The sequence below is a fragment of the Musa acuminata genome, chromosome BXJ3-8 (assembly GCF_036884655.1).
Source record: "Musa acuminata AAA Group cultivar baxijiao chromosome BXJ3-8, Cavendish_Baxijiao_AAA, whole genome shotgun sequence".
NCBI classification, from domain to species: domain Eukaryota; kingdom Viridiplantae; phylum Streptophyta; class Magnoliopsida; order Zingiberales; family Musaceae; genus Musa; species Musa acuminata.
In genome coordinates, this window is record NC_088356.1 from 30,997,721 (window position 1) to 31,014,568 (window position 16,848).

The window sequence follows — 16,848 nt, forward strand, 5'->3', positions numbered from 1 at the left end:
GTCGAACGATCTCGGAGTCGCCATTGTCGGATCTCGGAATCGCCATTACCGGACACGGCAAGCGCGCGCCGAAACCATCGGGACTTTGTCGAACGAACTCGGAATCGCTATTGCGACCCCATTCCGGAAACCTCTCTCCGAGCCCCACGAGACTGACTGCGTAGCGGTCACGGCAAATTCCGAGGCCCAAAACCATCGCCTCGGAGGTCGACGGGAGAGGTTTTGGTCGCTCGGGGCGCAAAAAGGAGTGCAACACGAGGACTTCCCAGGGGGTCACCCATCCTAGTACTACTCTCGCCCAAGCACGCTTGACTTCGGAGTTCTGATGGGATCCGGTGCTTTAGTGCTGGTGTGATCGCACTCGCTATGTTTGCGTCGTCCCTCGCCTTTGTGCACGTAGCGGACGGAGTATGGAGCCTCTAAACCTGTCGAACGATCTCGGAGTCGCCATTGTCGGATCTCGGAATCGCCATTACCGGACACGGCAAGCGCGCGCCGAAACCATCGGGACTTTGTCGAACGAACTCGGAATCGCTATTGCGACCCCATTCCGGAAACCTCTCTCCGAGCCCCACGAGACTGACTGCGTAGCGGTCACGGCAAATTCCGAGGCCCAAAACCATCGCCTCGGAGGTCGACGGGAGAGGTTTTGGTCGCTCGGGGCGCAAAAAGGAGTGCAACACGAGGACTTCCCAGGGGGTCACCCATCCTAGTACTACTCTCGCCCAAGCACGCTTGACTTCGGAGTTCTGATGGGATCCGGTGCTTTAGTGCTGGTGTGATCGCACTCGCTATGTTTGCGTCGTCCCTCGCCTTTGTGCACGTAGCGGACGGAGTATGGAGCCTCTAAACCTGTCGAACGATCTCGGAGTCGCCATTGTCGGATCTCGGAATCGCCATTACCGGACACGGCAAGCGCGCGCCGAAACCATCGGGACTTTGTCGAACGAACTCGGAATCGCTATTGCGACCCCATTCCGGAAACCTCTCTCCGAGCCCCACGAGACTGACTGCGTAGCGGTCACGGCAAATTCCGAGGCCCAAAACCATCGCCTCGGAGGTCGACGGGAGAGGTTTTGGTCGCTCGGGGCGCAAAAAGGAGTGCAACACGAGGACTTCCCAGGGGGTCACCCATCCTAGTACTACTCTCGCCCAAGCACGCTTGACTTCGGAGTTCTGATGGGATCCGGTGCTTTAGTGCTGGTGTGATCGCACTCGCTATGTTTGCGTCGTCCCTCGCCTTTGTGCACGTAGCGGACGGAGTATGGAGCCTCTAAACCTGTCGAACGATCTCGGAGTCGCCATTGTCGGATCTCGGAATCGCCATTACCGGACACGGCAAGCGCGCGCCGAAACCATCGGGACTTTGTCGAACGAACTCGGAATCGCTATTGCGACCCCATTCCGGAAACCTCTCTCCGAGCCCCACGAGACTGACTGCGTAGCGGTCACGGCAAATTCCGAGGCCCAAAACCATCGCCTCGGAGGTCGACGGGAGAGGTTTTGGTCGCTCGGGGCGCAAAAAGGAGTGCAACACGAGGACTTCCCAGGGGGTCACCCATCCTAGTACTACTCTCGCCCAAGCACGCTTGACTTCGGAGTTCTGATGGGATCCGGTGCTTTAGTGCTGGTGTGATCGCACTCGCTATGTTTGCGTCGTCCCTCGCCTTTGTGCACGTAGCGGACGGAGTATGGAGCCTCTAAACCTGTCGAACGATCTCGGAGTCGCCATTGTCGGATCTCGGAATCGCCATTACCGGACACGGCAAGCGCGCGCCGAAACCATCGGGACTTTGTCGAACGAACTCGGAATCGCTATTGCGACCCCATTCCGGAAACCTCTCTCCGAGCCCCACGAGACTGACTGCGTAGCGGTCACGGCAAATTCCGAGGCCCAAAACCATCGCCTCGGAGGTCGACGGGAGAGGTTTTGGTCGCTCGGGGCGCAAAAAGGAGTGCAACACGAGGACTTCCCAGGGGGTCACCCATCCTAGTACTACTCTCGCCCAAGCACGCTTGACTTCGGAGTTCTGATGGGATCCGGTGCTTTAGTGCTGGTGTGATCGCACTCGCTATGTTTGCGTCGTCCCTCGCCTTTGTGCACGTAGCGGACGGAGTATGGAGCCTCTAAACCTGTCGAACGATCTCGGAGTCGCCATTGTCGGATCTCGGAATCGCCATTACCGGACACGGCAAGCGCGCGCCGAAACCATCGGGACTTTGTCGAACGAACTCGGAATCGCTATTGCGACCCCATTCCGGAAACCTCTCTCCGAGCCCCACGAGACTGACTGCGTAGCGGTCACGGCAAATTCCGAGGCCCAAAACCATCGCCTCGGAGGTCGACGGGAGAGGTTTTGGTCGCTCGGGGCGCAAAAAGGAGTGCAACACGAGGACTTCCCAGGGGGTCACCCATCCTAGTACTACTCTCGCCCAAGCACGCTTGACTTCGGAGTTCTGATGGGATCCGGTGCTTTAGTGCTGGTGTGATCGCACTCGCTATGTTTGCGTCGTCCCTCGCCTTTGTGCACGTAGCGGACGGAGTATGGAGCCTCTAAACCTGTCGAACGATCTCGGAGTCGCCATTGTCGGATCTCGGAATCGCCATTACCGGACACGGCAAGCGCGCGCCGAAACCATCGGGACTTTGTCGAACGAACTCGGAATCGCTATTGCGACCCCATTCCGGAAACCTCTCTCCGAGCCCCACGAGACTGACTGCGTAGCGGTCACGGCAAATTCCGAGGCCCAAAACCATCGCCTCGGAGGTCGACGGGAGAGGTTTTGGTCGCTCGGGGCGCAAAAAGGAGTGCAACACGAGGACTTCCCAGGGGGTCACCCATCCTAGTACTACTCTCGCCCAAGCACGCTTGACTTCGGAGTTCTGATGGGATCCGGTGCTTTAGTGCTGGTGTGATCGCACTCGCTATGTTTGCGTCGTCCCTCGCCTTTGTGCACGTAGCGGACGGAGTATGGAGCCTCTAAACCTGTCGAACGATCTCGGAGTCGCCATTGTCGGATCTCGGAATCGCCATTACCGGACACGGCAAGCGCGCGCCGAAACCATCGGGACTTTGTCGAACGAACTCGGAATCGCTATTGCGACCCCATTCCGGAAACCTCTCTCCGAGCCCCACGAGACTGACTGCGTAGCGGTCACGGCAAATTCCGAGGCCCAAAACCATCGCCTCGGAGGTCGACGGGAGAGGTTTTGGTCGCTCGGGGCGCAAAAAGGAGTGCAACACGAGGACTTCCCAGGGGGTCACCCATCCTAGTACTACTCTCGCCCAAGCACGCTTGACTTCGGAGTTCTGATGGGATCCGGTGCTTTAGTGCTGGTGTGATCGCACTCGCTATGTTTGCGTCGTCCCTCGCCTTTGTGCACGTAGCGGACGGAGTATGGAGCCTCTAAACCTGTCGAACGATCTCGGAGTCGCCATTGTCGGATCTCGGAATCGCCATTACCGGGCACGGCAAGCGCGCGCCGAAACCATCGGGACTTTGTCGAACGAACTCGGAATCGCTATTGCGACCCCATTCCGGAAACCTCTCTCCGAGCCCCACGAGACTGACTGCGTAGCGGTCACGGCAAATTCCGAGGCCCAAAACCATCGCCTCGGAGGTCGACGGGAGAGGTTTTGGTCGCTCGGGGCGCAAAAAGGAGTGCAACACGAGGACTTCCCAGGGGGTCACCCATCCTAGTACTACTCTCGCCCAAGCACGCTTGACTTCGGAGTTCTGATGGGATCCGGTGCTTTAGTGCTGGTGTGATCGCACTCGCTATGTTTGCGTCGTCCCTCGCCTTTGTGCACGTAGCGGACGGAGTATGGAGCCTCTAAACCTGTCGAACGATCTCGGAGTCGCCATTGTCGGATCTCGGAATCGCCATTACCGGACACGGCAAGCGCGCGCCGAAACCATCGGGACTTTGTCGAACGAACTCGGAATCGCTATTGCGACCCCATTCCGGAAACCTCTCTCCGAGCCCCACGAGACTGACTGCGTAGCGGTCACGGCAAATTCCGAGGCCCAAAACCATCGCCTCGGAGGTCGACGGGAGAGGTTTTGGTCGCTCGGGGCGCAAAAAGGAGTGCAACACGAGGACTTCCCAGGGGGTCACCCATCCTAGTACTACTCTCGCCCAAGCACGCTTGACTTCGGAGTTCTGATGGGATCCGGTGCTTTAGTGCTGGTGTGATCGCACTCGCTATGTTTGCGTCGTCCCTCGCCTTTGTGCACGTAGCGGACGGAGTATGGAGCCTCTAAACCTGTCGAACGATCTCGGAGTCGCCATTGTCGGATCTCGGAATCGCCATTACCGGACACGGCAAGCGCGCGCCGAAACCATCGGGACTTTGTCGAACGAACTCGGAATCGCTATTGCGACCCCATTCCGGAAACCTCTCTCCGAGCCCCACGAGACTGACTGCGTAGCGGTCACGGCAAATTCCGAGGCCCAAAACCATCGCCTCGGAGGTCGACGGGAGAGGTTTTGGTCGCTCGGGGCGCAAAAAGGAGTGCAACACGAGGACTTCCCAGGGGGTCACCCATCCTAGCACTACTCTCGCCCAAGCACGCTTGACTTCGGAGTTCTGATGGGATCCGGTGCTTTAGTGCTGGTGTGATCGCACTCGCTATGTTTGCGTCGTCCCTCGCCTTTGTGCACGTAGCGGACGGAGTATGGAGCCTCTAAACCTGTCGAACGATCTCGGAGTCGCCATTGTCGGATCTCGGAATCGCCATTACCGGACACGGCAAGCGCGCGCCGAAACCATCGGGACTTTGTCGAACGAACTCGGAATCGCTATTGCGACCCCATTCCGGAAACCTCTCTCCGAGCCCCACGAGACTGACTGCGTAGCGGTCACGGCAAATTCCGAGGCCCAAAACCATCGCCTCGGAGGTCGACGGGAGAGGTTTTGGTCGCTCGGGGCGCAAAAAGGAGTGCAACACGAGGACTTCCCAGGGGGTCACCCATCCTAGTACTACTCTCGCCCAAGCACGCTTGACTTCGGAGTTCTGATGGGATCCGGTGCTTTAGTGCTGGTGTGATCGCACTCGCTATGTTTGCGTCGTCCCTCGCCTTTGTGCACGTAGCGGACGGAGTATGGAGCCTCTAAACCTGTCGAACGATCTCGGAGTCGCCATTGTCGGATCTCGGAATCGCCATTACCGGACACGGCAAGCGCGCGCCGAAACCATCGGGACTTTGTCGAACGAACTCGGAATCGCTATTGCGACCCCATTCCGGAAACCTCTCTCCGAGCCCCACGAGACTGACTGCGTAGCGGTCACGGCAAATTCCGAGGCCCAAAACCATCGCCTCGGAGGTCGACGGGAGAGGTTTTGGTCGCTCGGGGCGCAAAAAGGAGTGCAACACGAGGACTTCCCAGGGGGTCACCCATCCTAGTACTACTCTCGCCCAAGCACGCTTGACTTCGGAGTTCTGATGGGATCCGGTGCTTTAGTGCTGGTGTGATCGCACTCGCTATGTTTGCGTCGTCCCTCGCCTTTGTGCACGTAGCGGACGGAGTATGGAGCCTCTAAACCTGTCGAACGATCTCGGAGTCGCCATTGTCGGATCTCGGAATCGCCATTACCGGACACGGCAAGCGCGCGCCGAAACCATCGGGACTTTGTCGAACGAACTCGGAATCGCTATTGCGACCCCATTCCGGAAACCTCTCTCCGAGCCCCACGAGACTGACTGCGTAGCGGTCACGGCAAATTCCGAGGCCCAAAACCATCGCCTCGGAGGTCGACGGGAGAGGTTTTGGTCGCTCGGGGCGCAAAAAGGAGTGCAACACGAGGACTTCCCAGGGGGTCACCCATCCTAGTACTACTCTCGCCCAAGCACGCTTGACTTCGGAGTTCTGATGGGATCCGGTGCTTTAGTGCTGGTGTGATCGCACTCGCTATGTTTGCGTCGTCCCTCGCCTTTGTGCACGTAGCGGACGGAGTATGGAGCCTCTAAACCTGTCGAACGATCTCGGAGTCGCCATTGTCGGATCTCGGAATCGCCATTACCGGACACGGCAAGCGCGCGCCGAAACCATCGGGACTTTGTCGAACGAACTCGGAATCGCTATTGCGACCCCATTCCGGAAACCTCTCTCCGAGCCCCACGAGACTGACTGCGTAGCGGTCACGGCAAATTCCGAGGCCCAAAACCATCGCCTCGGAGGTCGACGGGAGAGGTTTTGGTCGCTCGGGGCGCAAAAAGGAGTGCAACACGAGGACTTCCCAGGGGGTCACCCATCCTAGTACTACTCTCGCCCAAGCACGCTTGACTTCGGAGTTCTGATGGGATCCGGTGCTTTAGTGCTGGTGTGATCGCACTCGCTATGTTTGCGTCGTCCCTCGCCTTTGTGCACGTAGCGGACGGAGTATGGAGCCTCTAAACCTGTCGAACGATCTCGGAGTCGCCATTGTCGGATCTCGGAATCGCCATTACCGGACACGGCAAGCGCGCGCCGAAACCATCGGGACTTTGTCGAACGAACTCGGAATCGCTATTGCGACCCCATTCCGGAAACCTCTCTCCGAGCCCCACGAGACTGACTGCGTAGCGGTCACGGCAAATTCCGAGGCCCAAAACCATCGCCTCGGAGGTCGACGGGAGAGGTTTTGGTCGCTCGGGGCGCAAAAAGGAGTGCAACACGAGGACTTCCCAGGGGGTCACCCATCCTAGTACTACTCTCGCCCAAGCACGCTTGACTTCGGAGTTCTGATGGGATCCGGTGCTTTAGTGCTGGTGTGATCGCACTCGCTATGTTTGCGTCGTCCCTCGCCTTTGTGCACGTAGCGGACGGAGTATGGAGCCTCTAAACCTGTCGAACGATCTCGGAGTCGCCATTGTCGGATCTCGGAATCGCCATTACCGGACACGGCAAGCGCGCGCCGAAACCATCGGGACTTTGTCGAACGAACTCGGAATCGCTATTGCGACCCCATTCCGGAAACCTCTCTCCGAGCCCCACGAGACTGACTGCGTAGCGGTCACGGCAAATTCCGAGGCCCAAAACCATCGCCTCGGAGGTCGACGGGAGAGGTTTTGGTCGCTCGGGGCGCAAAAAGGAGTGCAACACGAGGACTTCCCAGGGGGTCACCCATCCTAGTACTACTCTCGCCCAAGCACGCTTGACTTCGGAGTTCTGATGGGATCCGGTGCTTTAGTGCTGGTGTGATCGCACTCGCTATGTTTGCGTCGTCCCTCGCCTTTGTGCACGTAGCGGACGGAGTATGGAGCCTCTAAACCTGTCGAACGATCTCGGAGTCGCCATTGTCGGATCTCGGAATCGCCATTACCGGACACGGCAAGCGCGCGCCGAAACCATCGGGACTTTGTCGAACGAACTCGGAATCGCTATTGCGACCCCATTCCGGAAACCTCTCTCCGAGCCCCACGAGACTGACTGCGTAGCGGTCACGGCAAATTCCGAGGCCCAAAACCATCGCCTCGGAGGTCGACGGGAGAGGTTTTGGTCGCTCGGGGCGCAAAAAGGAGTGCAACACGAGGACTTCCCAGGGGGTCACCCATCCTAGTACTACTCTCGCCCAAGCACGCTTGACTTCGGAGTTCTGATGGGATCCGGTGCTTTAGTGCTGGTGTGATCGCACTCGCTATGTTTGCGTCGTCCCTCGCCTTTGTGCACGTAGCGGACGGAGTATGGAGCCTCTAAACCTGTCGAACGATCTCGGAGTCGCCATTGTCGGATCTCGGAATCGCCATTACCGGACACGGCAAGCGCGCGCCGAAACCATCGGGACTTTGTCGAACGAACTCGGAATCGCTATTGCGACCCCATTCCGGAAACCTCTCTCCGAGCCCCACGAGACTGACTGCGTAGCGGTCACGGCAAATTCCGAGGCCCAAAACCATCGCCTCGGAGGTCGACGGGAGAGGTTTTGGTCGCTCGGGGCGCAAAAAGGAGTGCAACACGAGGACTTCCCAGGGGGTCACCCATCCTAGTACTACTCTCGCCCAAGCACGCTTGACTTCGGAGTTCTGATGGGATCCGGTGCTTTAGTGCTGGTGTGATCGCACTCGCTATGTTTGCGTCGTCCCTCGCCTTTGTGCACGTAGCGGACGGAGTATGGAGCCTCTAAACCTGTCGAACGATCTCGGAGTCGCCATTGTCGGATCTCGGAATCGCCATTACCGGACACGGCAAGCGCGCGCCGAAACCATCGGGACTTTGTCGAACGAACTCGGAATCGCTATTGCGACCCCATTCCGGAAACCTCTCTCCGAGCCCCACGAGACTGACTGCGTAGCGGTCACGGCAAATTCCGAGGCCCAAAACCATCGCCTCGGAGGTCGACGGGAGAGGTTTTGGTCGCTCGGGGCGCAAAAAGGAGTGCAACACGAGGACTTCCCAGGGGGTCACCCATCCTAGTACTACTCTCGCCCAAGCACGCTTGACTTCGGAGTTCTGATGGGATCCGGTGCTTTAGTGCTGGTGTGATCGCACTCGCTATGTTTGCGTCGTCCCTCGCCTTTGTGCACGTAGCGGACGGAGTATGGAGCCTCTAAACCTGTCGAACGATCTCGGAGTCGCCATTGTCGGATCTCGGAATCGCCATTACCGGACACGGCAAGCGCGCGCCGAAACCATCGGGACTTTGTCGAACGAACTCGGAATCGCTATTGCGACCCCATTCCGGAAACCTCTCTCCGAGCCCCACGAGACTGACTGCGTAGCGGTCACGGCAAATTCCGAGGCCCAAAACCATCGCCTCGGAGGTCGACGGGAGAGGTTTTGGTCGCTCGGGGCGCAAAAAGGAGTGCAACACGAGGACTTCCCAGGGGGTCACCCATCCTAGTACTACTCTCGCCCAAGCACGCTTGACTTCGGAGTTCTGATGGGATCCGGTGCTTTAGTGCTGGTGTGATCGCACTCGCTATGTTTGCGTCGTCCCTCGCCTTTGTGCACGTAGCGGACGGAGTATGGAGCCTCTAAACCTGTCGAACGATCTCGGAGTCGCCATTGTCGGATCTCGGAATCGCCATTACCGGACACGGCAAGCGCGCGCCGAAACCATCGGGACTTTGTCGAACGAACTCGGAATCGCTATTGCGACCCCATTCCGGAAACCTCTCTCCGAGCCCCACGAGACTGACTGCGTAGCGGTCACGGCAAATTCCGAGGCCCAAAACCATCGCCTCGGAGGTCGACGGGAGAGGTTTTGGTCGCTCGGGGCGCAAAAAGGAGTGCAACACGAGGACTTCCCAGGGGGTCACCCATCCTAGTACTACTCTCGCCCAAGCACGCTTGACTTCGGAGTTCTGATGGGATCCGGTGCTTTAGTGCTGGTGTGATCGCACTCGCTATGTTTGCGTCGTCCCTCGCCTTTGTGCACGTAGCGGACGGAGTATGGAGCCTCTAAACCTGTCGAACGATCTCGGAGTCGCCATTGTCGGATCTCGGAATCGCCATTACCGGACACGGCAAGCGCGCGCCGAAACCATCGGGACTTTGTCGAACGAACTCGGAATCGCTATTGCGACCCCATTCCGGAAACCTCTCTCCGAGCCCCACGAGACTGACTGCGTAGCGGTCACGGCAAATTCCGAGGCCCAAAACCATCGCCTCGGAGGTCGACGGGAGAGGTTTTGGTCGCTCGGGGCGCAAAAAGGAGTGCAACACGAGGACTTCCCAGGGGGTCACCCATCCTAGTACTACTCTCGCCCAAGCACGCTTGACTTCGGAGTTCTGATGGGATCCGGTGCTTTAGTGCTGGTGTGATCGCACTCGCTATGTTTGCGTCGTCCCTCGCCTTTGTGCACGTAGCGGACGGAGTATGGAGCCTCTAAACCTGTCGAACGATCTCGGAGTCGCCATTGTCGGATCTCGGAATCGCCATTACCGGACACGGCAAGCGCGCGCCGAAACCATCGGGACTTTGTCGAACGAACTCGGAATCGCTATTGCGACCCCATTCCGGAAACCTCTCTCCGAGCCCCACGAGACTGACTGCGTAGCGGTCACGGCAAATTCCGAGGCCCAAAACCATCGCCTCGGAGGTCGACGGGAGAGGTTTTGGTCGCTCGGGGCGCAAAAAGGAGTGCAACACGAGGACTTCCCAGGGGGTCACCCATCCTAGTACTACTCTCGCCCAAGCACGCTTGACTTCGGAGTTCTGATGGGATCCGGTGCTTTAGTGCTGGTGTGATCGCACTCGCTATGTTTGCGTCGTCCCTCGCCTTTGTGCACGTAGCGGACGGAGTATGGAGCCTCTAAACCTGTCGAACGATCTCGGAGTCGCCATTGTCGGATCTCGGAATCGCCATTACCGGACACGGCAAGCGCGCGCCGAAACCATCGGGACTTTGTCGAACGAACTCGGAATCGCTATTGCGACCCCATTCCGGAAACCTCTCTCCGAGCCCCACGAGACTGACTGCGTAGCGGTCACGGCAAATTCCGAGGCCCAAAACCATCGCCTCGGAGGTCGACGGGAGAGGTTTTGGTCGCTCGGGGCGCAAAAAGGAGTGCAACACGAGGACTTCCCAGGGGGTCACCCATCCTAGTACTACTCTCGCCCAAGCACGCTTGACTTCGGAGTTCTGATGGGATCCGGTGCTTTAGTGCTGGTGTGATCGCACTCGCTATGTTTGCGTCGTCCCTCGCCTTTGTGCACGTAGCGGACGGAGTATGGAGCCTCTAAACCTGTCGAACGATCTCGGAGTCGCCATTGTCGGATCTCGGAATCGCCATTACCGGACACGGCAAGCGCGCGCCGAAACCATCGGGACTTTGTCGAACGAACTCGGAATCGCTATTGCGACCCCATTCCGGAAACCTCTCTCCGAGCCCCACGAGACTGACTGCGTAGCGGTCACGGCAAATTCCGAGGCCCAAAACCATCGCCTCGGAGGTCGACGGGAGAGGTTTTGGTCGCTCGGGGCGCAAAAAGGAGTGCAACACGAGGACTTCCCAGGGGGTCACCCATCCTAGTACTACTCTCGCCCAAGCACGCTTGACTTCGGAGTTCTGATGGGATCCGGTGCTTTAGTGCTGGTGTGATCGCACTCGCTATGTTTGCGTCGTCCCTCGCCTTTGTGCACGTAGCGGACGGAGTATGGAGCCTCTAAACCTGTCGAACGATCTCGGAGTCGCCATTGTCGGATCTCGGAATCGCCATTACCGGACACGGCAAGCGCGCGCCGAAACCATCGGGACTTTGTCGAACGAACTCGGAATCGCTATTGCGACCCCATTCCGGAAACCTCTCTCCGAGCCCCACGAGACTGACTGCGTAGCGGTCACGGCAAATTCCGAGGCCCAAAACCATCGCCTCGGAGGTCGACGGGAGAGGTTTTGGTCGCTCGGGGCGCAAAAAGGAGTGCAACACGAGGACTTCCCAGGGGGTCACCCATCCTAGTACTACTCTCGCCCAAGCACGCTTGACTTCGGAGTTCTGATGGGATCCGGTGCTTTAGTGCTGGTGTGATCGCACTCGCTATGTTTGCGTCGTCCCTCGCCTTTGTGCACGTAGCGGACGGAGTATGGAGCCTCTAAACCTGTCGAACGATCTCGGAGTCGCCATTGTCGGATCTCGGAATCGCCATTACCGGACACGGCAAGCGCGCGCCGAAACCATCGGGACTTTGTCGAACGAACTCGGAATCGCTATTGCGACCCCATTCCGGAAACCTCTCTCCGAGCCCCACGAGACTGACTGCGTAGCGGTCACGGCAAATTCCGAGGCCCAAAACCATCGCCTCGGAGGTCGACGGGAGAGGTTTTGGTCGCTCGGGGCGCAAAAAGGAGTGCAACACGAGGACTTCCCAGGGGGTCACCCATCCTAGTACTACTCTCGCCCAAGCACGCTTGACTTCGGAGTTCTGATGGGATCCGGTGCTTTAGTGCTGGTGTGATCGCACTCGCTATGTTTGCGTCGTCCCTCGCCTTTGTGCACGTAGCGGACGGAGTATGGAGCCTCTAAACCTGTCGAACGATCTCGGAGTCGCCATTGTCGGATCTCGGAATCGCCATTACCGGACACGGCAAGCGCGCGCCGAAACCATCGGGACTTTGTCGAACGAACTCGGAATCGCTATTGCGACCCCATTCCGGAAACCTCTCTCCGAGCCCCACGAGACTGACTGCGTAGCGGTCACGGCAAATTCCGAGGCCCAAAACCATCGCCTCGGAGGTCGACGGGAGAGGTTTTGGTCGCTCGGGGCGCAAAAAGGAGTGCAACACGAGGACTTCCCAGGGGGTCACCCATCCTAGTACTACTCTCGCCCAAGCACGCTTGACTTCGGAGTTCTGATGGGATCCGGTGCTTTAGTGCTGGTGTGATCGCACTCGCTATGTTTGCGTCGTCCCTCGCCTTTGTGCACGTAGCGGACGGAGTATGGAGCCTCTAAACCTGTCGAACGATCTCGGAGTCGCCATTGTCGGATCTCGGAATCGCCATTACCGGACACGGCAAGCGCGCGCCGAAACCATCGGGACTTTGTCGAACGAACTCGGAATCGCTATTGCGACCCCATTCCGGAAACCTCTCTCCGAGCCCCACGAGACTGACTGCGTAGCGGTCACGGCAAATTCCGAGGCCCAAAACCATCGCCTCGGAGGTCGACGGGAGAGGTTTTGGTCGCTCGGGGCGCAAAAAGGAGTGCAACACGAGGACTTCCCAGGGGGTCACCCATCCTAGTACTACTCTCGCCCAAGCACGCTTGACTTCGGAGTTCTGATGGGATCCGGTGCTTTAGTGCTGGTGTGATCGCACTCGCTATGTTTGCGTCGTCCCTCGCCTTTGTGCACGTAGCGGACGGAGTATGGAGCCTCTAAACCTGTCGAACGATCTCGGAGTCGCCATTGTCGGATCTCGGAATCGCCATTACCGGACACGGCAAGCGCGCGCCGAAACCATCGGGACTTTGTCGAACGAACTCGGAATCGCTATTGCGACCCCATTCCGGAAACCTCTCTCCGAGCCCCACGAGACTGACTGCGTAGCGGTCACGGCAAATTCCGAGGCCCAAAACCATCGCCTCGGAGGTCGACGGGAGAGGTTTTGGTCGCTCGGGGCGCAAAAAGGAGTGCAACACGAGGACTTCCCAGGGGGTCACCCATCCTAGTACTACTCTCGCCCAAGCACGCTTGACTTCGGAGTTCTGATGGGATCCGGTGCTTTAGTGCTGGTGTGATCGCACTCGCTATGTTTGCGTCGTCCCTCGCCTTTGTGCACGTAGCGGACGGAGTATGGAGCCTCTAAACCTGTCGAACGATCTCGGAGTCGCCATTGTCGGATCTCGGAATCGCCATTACCGGACACGGCAAGCGCGCGCCGAAACCATCGGGACTTTGTCGAACGAACTCGGAATCGCTATTGCGACCCCATTCCGGAAACCTCTCTCCGAGCCCCACGAGACTGACTGCGTAGCGGTCACGGCAAATTCCGAGGCCCAAAACCATCGCCTCGGAGGTCGACGGGAGAGGTTTTGGTCGCTCGGGGCGCAAAAAGGAGTGCAACACGAGGACTTCCCAGGGGGTCACCCATCCTAGTACTACTCTCGCCCAAGCACGCTTGACTTCGGAGTTCTGATGGGATCCGGTGCTTTAGTGCTGGTGTGATCGCACTCGCTATGTTTGCGTCGTCCCTCGCCTTTGTGCACGTAGCGGACGGAGTATGGAGCCTCTAAACCTGTCGAACGATCTCGGAGTCGCCATTGTCGGATCTCGGAATCGCCATTACCGGACACGGCAAGCGCGCGCCGAAACCATCGGGACTTTGTCGAACGAACTCGGAATCGCTATTGCGACCCCATTCCGGAAACCTCTCTCCGAGCCCCACGAGACTGACTGCGTAGCGGTCACGGCAAATTCCGAGGCCCAAAACCATCGCCTCGGAGGTCGACGGGAGAGGTTTTGGTCGCTCGGGGCGCAAAAAGGAGTGCAACACGAGGACTTCCCAGGGGGTCACCCATCCTAGTACTACTCTCGCCCAAGCACGCTTGACTTCGGAGTTCTGATGGGATCCGGTGCTTTAGTGCTGGTGTGATCGCACTCGCTATGTTTGCGTCGTCCCTCGCCTTTGTGCACGTAGCGGACGGAGTATGGAGCCTCTAAACCTGTCGAACGATCTCGGAGTCGCCATTGTCGGATCTCGGAATCGCCATTACCGGACACGGCAAGCGCGCGCCGAAACCATCGGGACTTTGTCGAACGAACTCGGAATCGCTATTGCGACCCCATTCCGGAAACCTCTCTCCGAGCCCCACGAGACTGACTGCGTAGCGGTCACGGCAAATTCCGAGGCCCAAAACCATCGCCTCGGAGGTCGACGGGAGAGGTTTTGGTCGCTCGGGGCGCAAAAAGGAGTGCAACACGAGGACTTCCCAGGGGGTCACCCATCCTAGTACTACTCTCGCCCAAGCACGCTTGACTTCGGAGTTCTGATGGGATCCGGTGCTTTAGTGCTGGTGTGATCGCACTCGCTATGTTTGCGTCGTCCCTCGCCTTTGTGCACGTAGCGGACGGAGTATGGAGCCTCTAAACCTGTCGAACGATCTCGGAGTCGCCATTGTCGGATCTCGGAATCGCCATTACCGGACACGGCAAGCGCGCGCCGAAACCATCGGGACTTTGTCGAACGAACTCGGAATCGCTATTGCGACCCCATTCCGGAAACCTCTCTCCGAGCCCCACGAGACTGACTGCGTAGCGGTCACGGCAAATTCCGAGGCCCAAAACCATCGCCTCGGAGGTCGACGGGAGAGGTTTTGGTCGCTCGGGGCGCAAAAAGGAGTGCAACACGAGGACTTCCCAGGGGGTCACCCATCCTAGTACTACTCTCGCCCAAGCACGCTTGACTTCGGAGTTCTGATGGGATCCGGTGCTTTAGTGCTGGTGTGATCGCACTCGCTATGTTTGCGTCGTCCCTCGCCTTTGTGCACGTAGCGGACGGAGTATGGAGCCTCTAAACCTGTCGAACGATCTCGGAGTCGCCATTGTCGGATCTCGGAATCGCCATTACCGGACACGGCAAGCGCGCGCCGAAACCATCGGGACTTTGTCGAACGAACTCGGAATCGCTATTGCGACCCCATTCCGGAAACCTCTCTCCGAGCCCCACGAGACTGACTGCGTAGCGGTCACGGCAAATTCCGAGGCCCAAAACCATCGCCTCGGAGGTCGACGGGAGAGGTTTTGGTCGCTCGGGGCGCAAAAAGGAGTGCAACACGAGGACTTCCCAGGGGGTCACCCATCCTAGTACTACTCTCGCCCAAGCACGCTTGACTTCGGAGTTCTGATGGGATCCGGTGCTTTAGTGCTGGTGTGATCGCACTCGCTATGTTTGCGTCGTCCCTCGCCTTTGTGCACGTAGCGGACGGAGTATGGAGCCTCTAAACCTGTCGAACGATCTCGGAGTCGCCATTGTCGGATCTCGGAATCGCCATTACCGGACACGGCAAGCGCGCGCCGAAACCATCGGGACTTTGTCGAACGAACTCGGAATCGCTATTGCGACCCCATTCCGGAAACCTCTCTCCGAGCCCCACGAGACTGACTGCGTAGCGGTCACGGCAAATTCCGAGGCCCAAAACCATCGCCTCGGAGGTCGACGGGAGAGGTTTTGGTCGCTCGGGGCGCAAAAAGGAGTGCAACACGAGGACTTCCCAGGGGGTCACCCATCCTAGTACTACTCTCGCCCAAGCACGCTTGACTTCGGAGTTCTGATGGGATCCGGTGCTTTAGTGCTGGTGTGATCGCACTCGCTATGTTTGCGTCGTCCCTCGCCTTTGTGCACGTAGCGGACGGAGTATGGAGCCTCTAAACCTGTCGAACGATCTCGGAGTCGCCATTGTCGGATCTCGGAATCGCCATTACCGGACACGGCAAGCGCGCGCCGAAACCATCGGGACTTTGTCGAACGAACTCGGAATCGCTATTGCGACCCCATTCCGGAAACCTCTCTCCGAGCCCCACGAGACTGACTGCGTAGCGGTCACGGCAAATTCCGAGGCCCAAAACCATCGCCTCGGAGGTCGACGGGAGAGGTTTTGGTCGCTCGGGGCGCAAAAAGGAGTGCAACACGAGGACTTCCCAGGGGGTCACCCATCCTAGTACTACTCTCGCCCAAGCACGCTTGACTTCGGAGTTCTGATGGGATCCGGTGCTTTAGTGCTGGTGTGATCGCACTCGCTATGTTTGCGTCGTCCCTCGCCTTTGTGCACGTAGCGGACGGAGTATGGAGCCTCTAAACCTGTCGAACGATCTCGGAGTCGCCATTGTCGGATCTCGGAATCGCCATTACCGGACACGGCAAGCGCGCGCCGAAACCATCGGGACTTTGTCGAACGAACTCGGAATCGCTATTGCGACCCCATTCCGGAAACCTCTCTCCGAGCCCCACGAGACTGACTGCGTAGCGGTCACGGCAAATTCCGAGGCCCAAAACCATCGCCTCGGAGGTCGACGGGAGAGGTTTTGGTCGCTCGGGGCGCAAAAAGGAGTGCAACACGAGGACTTCCCAGGGGGTCACCCATCCTAGTACTACTCTCGCCCAAGCACGCTTGACTTCGGAGTTCTGATGGGATCCGGTGCTTTAGTGCTGGTGTGATCGCACTCGCTATGTTTGCGTCGTCCCTCGCCTTTGTGCACGTAGCGGACGGAGTATGGAGCCTCTAAACCTGTCGAACGATCTCGGAGTCGCCATTGTCGGATCTCGGAATCGCCATTACCGGACACGGCAAGCGCGCGCCGAAACCATCGGGACTTTGTCGAACGAACTCGGAATCGCTATTGCGACCCCATTCCGGAAACCTCTCTCCGAGCCCCACGAGACTGACTGCGTAGCGGTCACGGCAAATTCCGAGGCCCAAAACCA

The 16,848-nt window shown here is 58.6% G+C and overlaps 39 non-coding genes across 39 annotated transcripts; all 39 read right to left on the reverse strand.

Moving 5' to 3' along the window:
* Positions 1-244: 244 nt before the first annotated feature.
* On the reverse strand, positions 245-363 carry LOC135646817 (5S ribosomal RNA). The gene has a single exon (XR_010499574.1). It is a non-coding gene; the product is annotated as a 5S ribosomal RNA (ribosomal RNA).
* Positions 364-671: 308 nt separating this feature from the next.
* On the reverse strand, positions 672-790 carry LOC135646819 (5S ribosomal RNA). Its single transcript, XR_010499576.1, has one exon. It is a non-coding gene; the product is annotated as a 5S ribosomal RNA (ribosomal RNA).
* Positions 791-1,098: 308 nt separating this feature from the next.
* On the reverse strand, positions 1,099-1,217 carry LOC135646821 (5S ribosomal RNA). The gene has a single exon (XR_010499577.1). It is a non-coding gene; the product is annotated as a 5S ribosomal RNA (ribosomal RNA).
* Positions 1,218-1,525: 308 nt separating this feature from the next.
* On the reverse strand, positions 1,526-1,644 carry LOC135646822 (5S ribosomal RNA). The gene has a single exon (XR_010499578.1). It is a non-coding gene; the product is annotated as a 5S ribosomal RNA (ribosomal RNA).
* Positions 1,645-1,952: 308 nt separating this feature from the next.
* Positions 1,953-2,071, reverse strand: LOC135646823 (5S ribosomal RNA). Its single transcript, XR_010499579.1, has one exon. It is a non-coding gene; the product is annotated as a 5S ribosomal RNA (ribosomal RNA).
* A 308-nt stretch (positions 2,072-2,379) lies between these two features.
* LOC135646824 (5S ribosomal RNA) lies at positions 2,380-2,498 on the reverse strand. Its single transcript, XR_010499580.1, has one exon. It is a non-coding gene; the product is annotated as a 5S ribosomal RNA (ribosomal RNA).
* A 308-nt stretch (positions 2,499-2,806) lies between these two features.
* LOC135646825 (5S ribosomal RNA) lies at positions 2,807-2,925 on the reverse strand. Its single transcript, XR_010499581.1, has one exon. It is a non-coding gene; the product is annotated as a 5S ribosomal RNA (ribosomal RNA).
* Positions 2,926-3,233: 308 nt separating this feature from the next.
* LOC135646826 (5S ribosomal RNA) lies at positions 3,234-3,352 on the reverse strand. The gene has a single exon (XR_010499582.1). It is a non-coding gene; the product is annotated as a 5S ribosomal RNA (ribosomal RNA).
* Positions 3,353-3,660: 308 nt separating this feature from the next.
* LOC135646827 (5S ribosomal RNA) lies at positions 3,661-3,779 on the reverse strand. The gene has a single exon (XR_010499583.1). It is a non-coding gene; the product is annotated as a 5S ribosomal RNA (ribosomal RNA).
* Positions 3,780-4,087: 308 nt separating this feature from the next.
* On the reverse strand, positions 4,088-4,206 carry LOC135646828 (5S ribosomal RNA). Its single transcript, XR_010499584.1, has one exon. It is a non-coding gene; the product is annotated as a 5S ribosomal RNA (ribosomal RNA).
* Positions 4,207-4,514: 308 nt separating this feature from the next.
* On the reverse strand, positions 4,515-4,633 carry LOC135647380 (5S ribosomal RNA). The gene has a single exon (XR_010500119.1). It is a non-coding gene; the product is annotated as a 5S ribosomal RNA (ribosomal RNA).
* Positions 4,634-4,941: 308 nt separating this feature from the next.
* On the reverse strand, positions 4,942-5,060 carry LOC135646829 (5S ribosomal RNA). The gene has a single exon (XR_010499585.1). It is a non-coding gene; the product is annotated as a 5S ribosomal RNA (ribosomal RNA).
* A 308-nt stretch (positions 5,061-5,368) lies between these two features.
* Positions 5,369-5,487, reverse strand: LOC135646831 (5S ribosomal RNA). Its single transcript, XR_010499587.1, has one exon. It is a non-coding gene; the product is annotated as a 5S ribosomal RNA (ribosomal RNA).
* A 308-nt stretch (positions 5,488-5,795) lies between these two features.
* On the reverse strand, positions 5,796-5,914 carry LOC135646832 (5S ribosomal RNA). Its single transcript, XR_010499588.1, has one exon. It is a non-coding gene; the product is annotated as a 5S ribosomal RNA (ribosomal RNA).
* A 308-nt stretch (positions 5,915-6,222) lies between these two features.
* LOC135646833 (5S ribosomal RNA) lies at positions 6,223-6,341 on the reverse strand. The gene has a single exon (XR_010499589.1). It is a non-coding gene; the product is annotated as a 5S ribosomal RNA (ribosomal RNA).
* Positions 6,342-6,649: 308 nt separating this feature from the next.
* Positions 6,650-6,768, reverse strand: LOC135646834 (5S ribosomal RNA). The gene has a single exon (XR_010499590.1). It is a non-coding gene; the product is annotated as a 5S ribosomal RNA (ribosomal RNA).
* Positions 6,769-7,076: 308 nt separating this feature from the next.
* LOC135646835 (5S ribosomal RNA) lies at positions 7,077-7,195 on the reverse strand. The gene has a single exon (XR_010499591.1). It is a non-coding gene; the product is annotated as a 5S ribosomal RNA (ribosomal RNA).
* A 308-nt stretch (positions 7,196-7,503) lies between these two features.
* On the reverse strand, positions 7,504-7,622 carry LOC135646836 (5S ribosomal RNA). The gene has a single exon (XR_010499592.1). It is a non-coding gene; the product is annotated as a 5S ribosomal RNA (ribosomal RNA).
* A 308-nt stretch (positions 7,623-7,930) lies between these two features.
* LOC135646837 (5S ribosomal RNA) lies at positions 7,931-8,049 on the reverse strand. The gene has a single exon (XR_010499593.1). It is a non-coding gene; the product is annotated as a 5S ribosomal RNA (ribosomal RNA).
* A 308-nt stretch (positions 8,050-8,357) lies between these two features.
* On the reverse strand, positions 8,358-8,476 carry LOC135646838 (5S ribosomal RNA). The gene has a single exon (XR_010499594.1). It is a non-coding gene; the product is annotated as a 5S ribosomal RNA (ribosomal RNA).
* Positions 8,477-8,784: 308 nt separating this feature from the next.
* On the reverse strand, positions 8,785-8,903 carry LOC135646839 (5S ribosomal RNA). The gene has a single exon (XR_010499595.1). It is a non-coding gene; the product is annotated as a 5S ribosomal RNA (ribosomal RNA).
* A 308-nt stretch (positions 8,904-9,211) lies between these two features.
* LOC135646840 (5S ribosomal RNA) lies at positions 9,212-9,330 on the reverse strand. Its single transcript, XR_010499596.1, has one exon. It is a non-coding gene; the product is annotated as a 5S ribosomal RNA (ribosomal RNA).
* A 308-nt stretch (positions 9,331-9,638) lies between these two features.
* On the reverse strand, positions 9,639-9,757 carry LOC135646842 (5S ribosomal RNA). Its single transcript, XR_010499598.1, has one exon. It is a non-coding gene; the product is annotated as a 5S ribosomal RNA (ribosomal RNA).
* Positions 9,758-10,065: 308 nt separating this feature from the next.
* Positions 10,066-10,184, reverse strand: LOC135646843 (5S ribosomal RNA). The gene has a single exon (XR_010499599.1). It is a non-coding gene; the product is annotated as a 5S ribosomal RNA (ribosomal RNA).
* A 308-nt stretch (positions 10,185-10,492) lies between these two features.
* LOC135646844 (5S ribosomal RNA) lies at positions 10,493-10,611 on the reverse strand. Its single transcript, XR_010499600.1, has one exon. It is a non-coding gene; the product is annotated as a 5S ribosomal RNA (ribosomal RNA).
* Positions 10,612-10,919: 308 nt separating this feature from the next.
* On the reverse strand, positions 10,920-11,038 carry LOC135646845 (5S ribosomal RNA). Its single transcript, XR_010499601.1, has one exon. It is a non-coding gene; the product is annotated as a 5S ribosomal RNA (ribosomal RNA).
* Positions 11,039-11,346: 308 nt separating this feature from the next.
* On the reverse strand, positions 11,347-11,465 carry LOC135646847 (5S ribosomal RNA). Its single transcript, XR_010499602.1, has one exon. It is a non-coding gene; the product is annotated as a 5S ribosomal RNA (ribosomal RNA).
* Positions 11,466-11,773: 308 nt separating this feature from the next.
* On the reverse strand, positions 11,774-11,892 carry LOC135646848 (5S ribosomal RNA). The gene has a single exon (XR_010499603.1). It is a non-coding gene; the product is annotated as a 5S ribosomal RNA (ribosomal RNA).
* Positions 11,893-12,200: 308 nt separating this feature from the next.
* LOC135646849 (5S ribosomal RNA) lies at positions 12,201-12,319 on the reverse strand. The gene has a single exon (XR_010499604.1). It is a non-coding gene; the product is annotated as a 5S ribosomal RNA (ribosomal RNA).
* A 308-nt stretch (positions 12,320-12,627) lies between these two features.
* On the reverse strand, positions 12,628-12,746 carry LOC135646850 (5S ribosomal RNA). The gene has a single exon (XR_010499605.1). It is a non-coding gene; the product is annotated as a 5S ribosomal RNA (ribosomal RNA).
* Positions 12,747-13,054: 308 nt separating this feature from the next.
* LOC135646851 (5S ribosomal RNA) lies at positions 13,055-13,173 on the reverse strand. The gene has a single exon (XR_010499606.1). It is a non-coding gene; the product is annotated as a 5S ribosomal RNA (ribosomal RNA).
* A 308-nt stretch (positions 13,174-13,481) lies between these two features.
* Positions 13,482-13,600, reverse strand: LOC135646852 (5S ribosomal RNA). Its single transcript, XR_010499607.1, has one exon. It is a non-coding gene; the product is annotated as a 5S ribosomal RNA (ribosomal RNA).
* Positions 13,601-13,908: 308 nt separating this feature from the next.
* LOC135646854 (5S ribosomal RNA) lies at positions 13,909-14,027 on the reverse strand. Its single transcript, XR_010499609.1, has one exon. It is a non-coding gene; the product is annotated as a 5S ribosomal RNA (ribosomal RNA).
* A 308-nt stretch (positions 14,028-14,335) lies between these two features.
* On the reverse strand, positions 14,336-14,454 carry LOC135646855 (5S ribosomal RNA). The gene has a single exon (XR_010499610.1). It is a non-coding gene; the product is annotated as a 5S ribosomal RNA (ribosomal RNA).
* Positions 14,455-14,762: 308 nt separating this feature from the next.
* On the reverse strand, positions 14,763-14,881 carry LOC135646856 (5S ribosomal RNA). Its single transcript, XR_010499611.1, has one exon. It is a non-coding gene; the product is annotated as a 5S ribosomal RNA (ribosomal RNA).
* Positions 14,882-15,189: 308 nt separating this feature from the next.
* Positions 15,190-15,308, reverse strand: LOC135646857 (5S ribosomal RNA). Its single transcript, XR_010499612.1, has one exon. It is a non-coding gene; the product is annotated as a 5S ribosomal RNA (ribosomal RNA).
* A 308-nt stretch (positions 15,309-15,616) lies between these two features.
* Positions 15,617-15,735, reverse strand: LOC135646858 (5S ribosomal RNA). The gene has a single exon (XR_010499613.1). It is a non-coding gene; the product is annotated as a 5S ribosomal RNA (ribosomal RNA).
* Positions 15,736-16,043: 308 nt separating this feature from the next.
* On the reverse strand, positions 16,044-16,162 carry LOC135646859 (5S ribosomal RNA). The gene has a single exon (XR_010499614.1). It is a non-coding gene; the product is annotated as a 5S ribosomal RNA (ribosomal RNA).
* A 308-nt stretch (positions 16,163-16,470) lies between these two features.
* On the reverse strand, positions 16,471-16,589 carry LOC135646860 (5S ribosomal RNA). Its single transcript, XR_010499615.1, has one exon. It is a non-coding gene; the product is annotated as a 5S ribosomal RNA (ribosomal RNA).
* Positions 16,590-16,848: the final 259 nt, after the last annotated feature.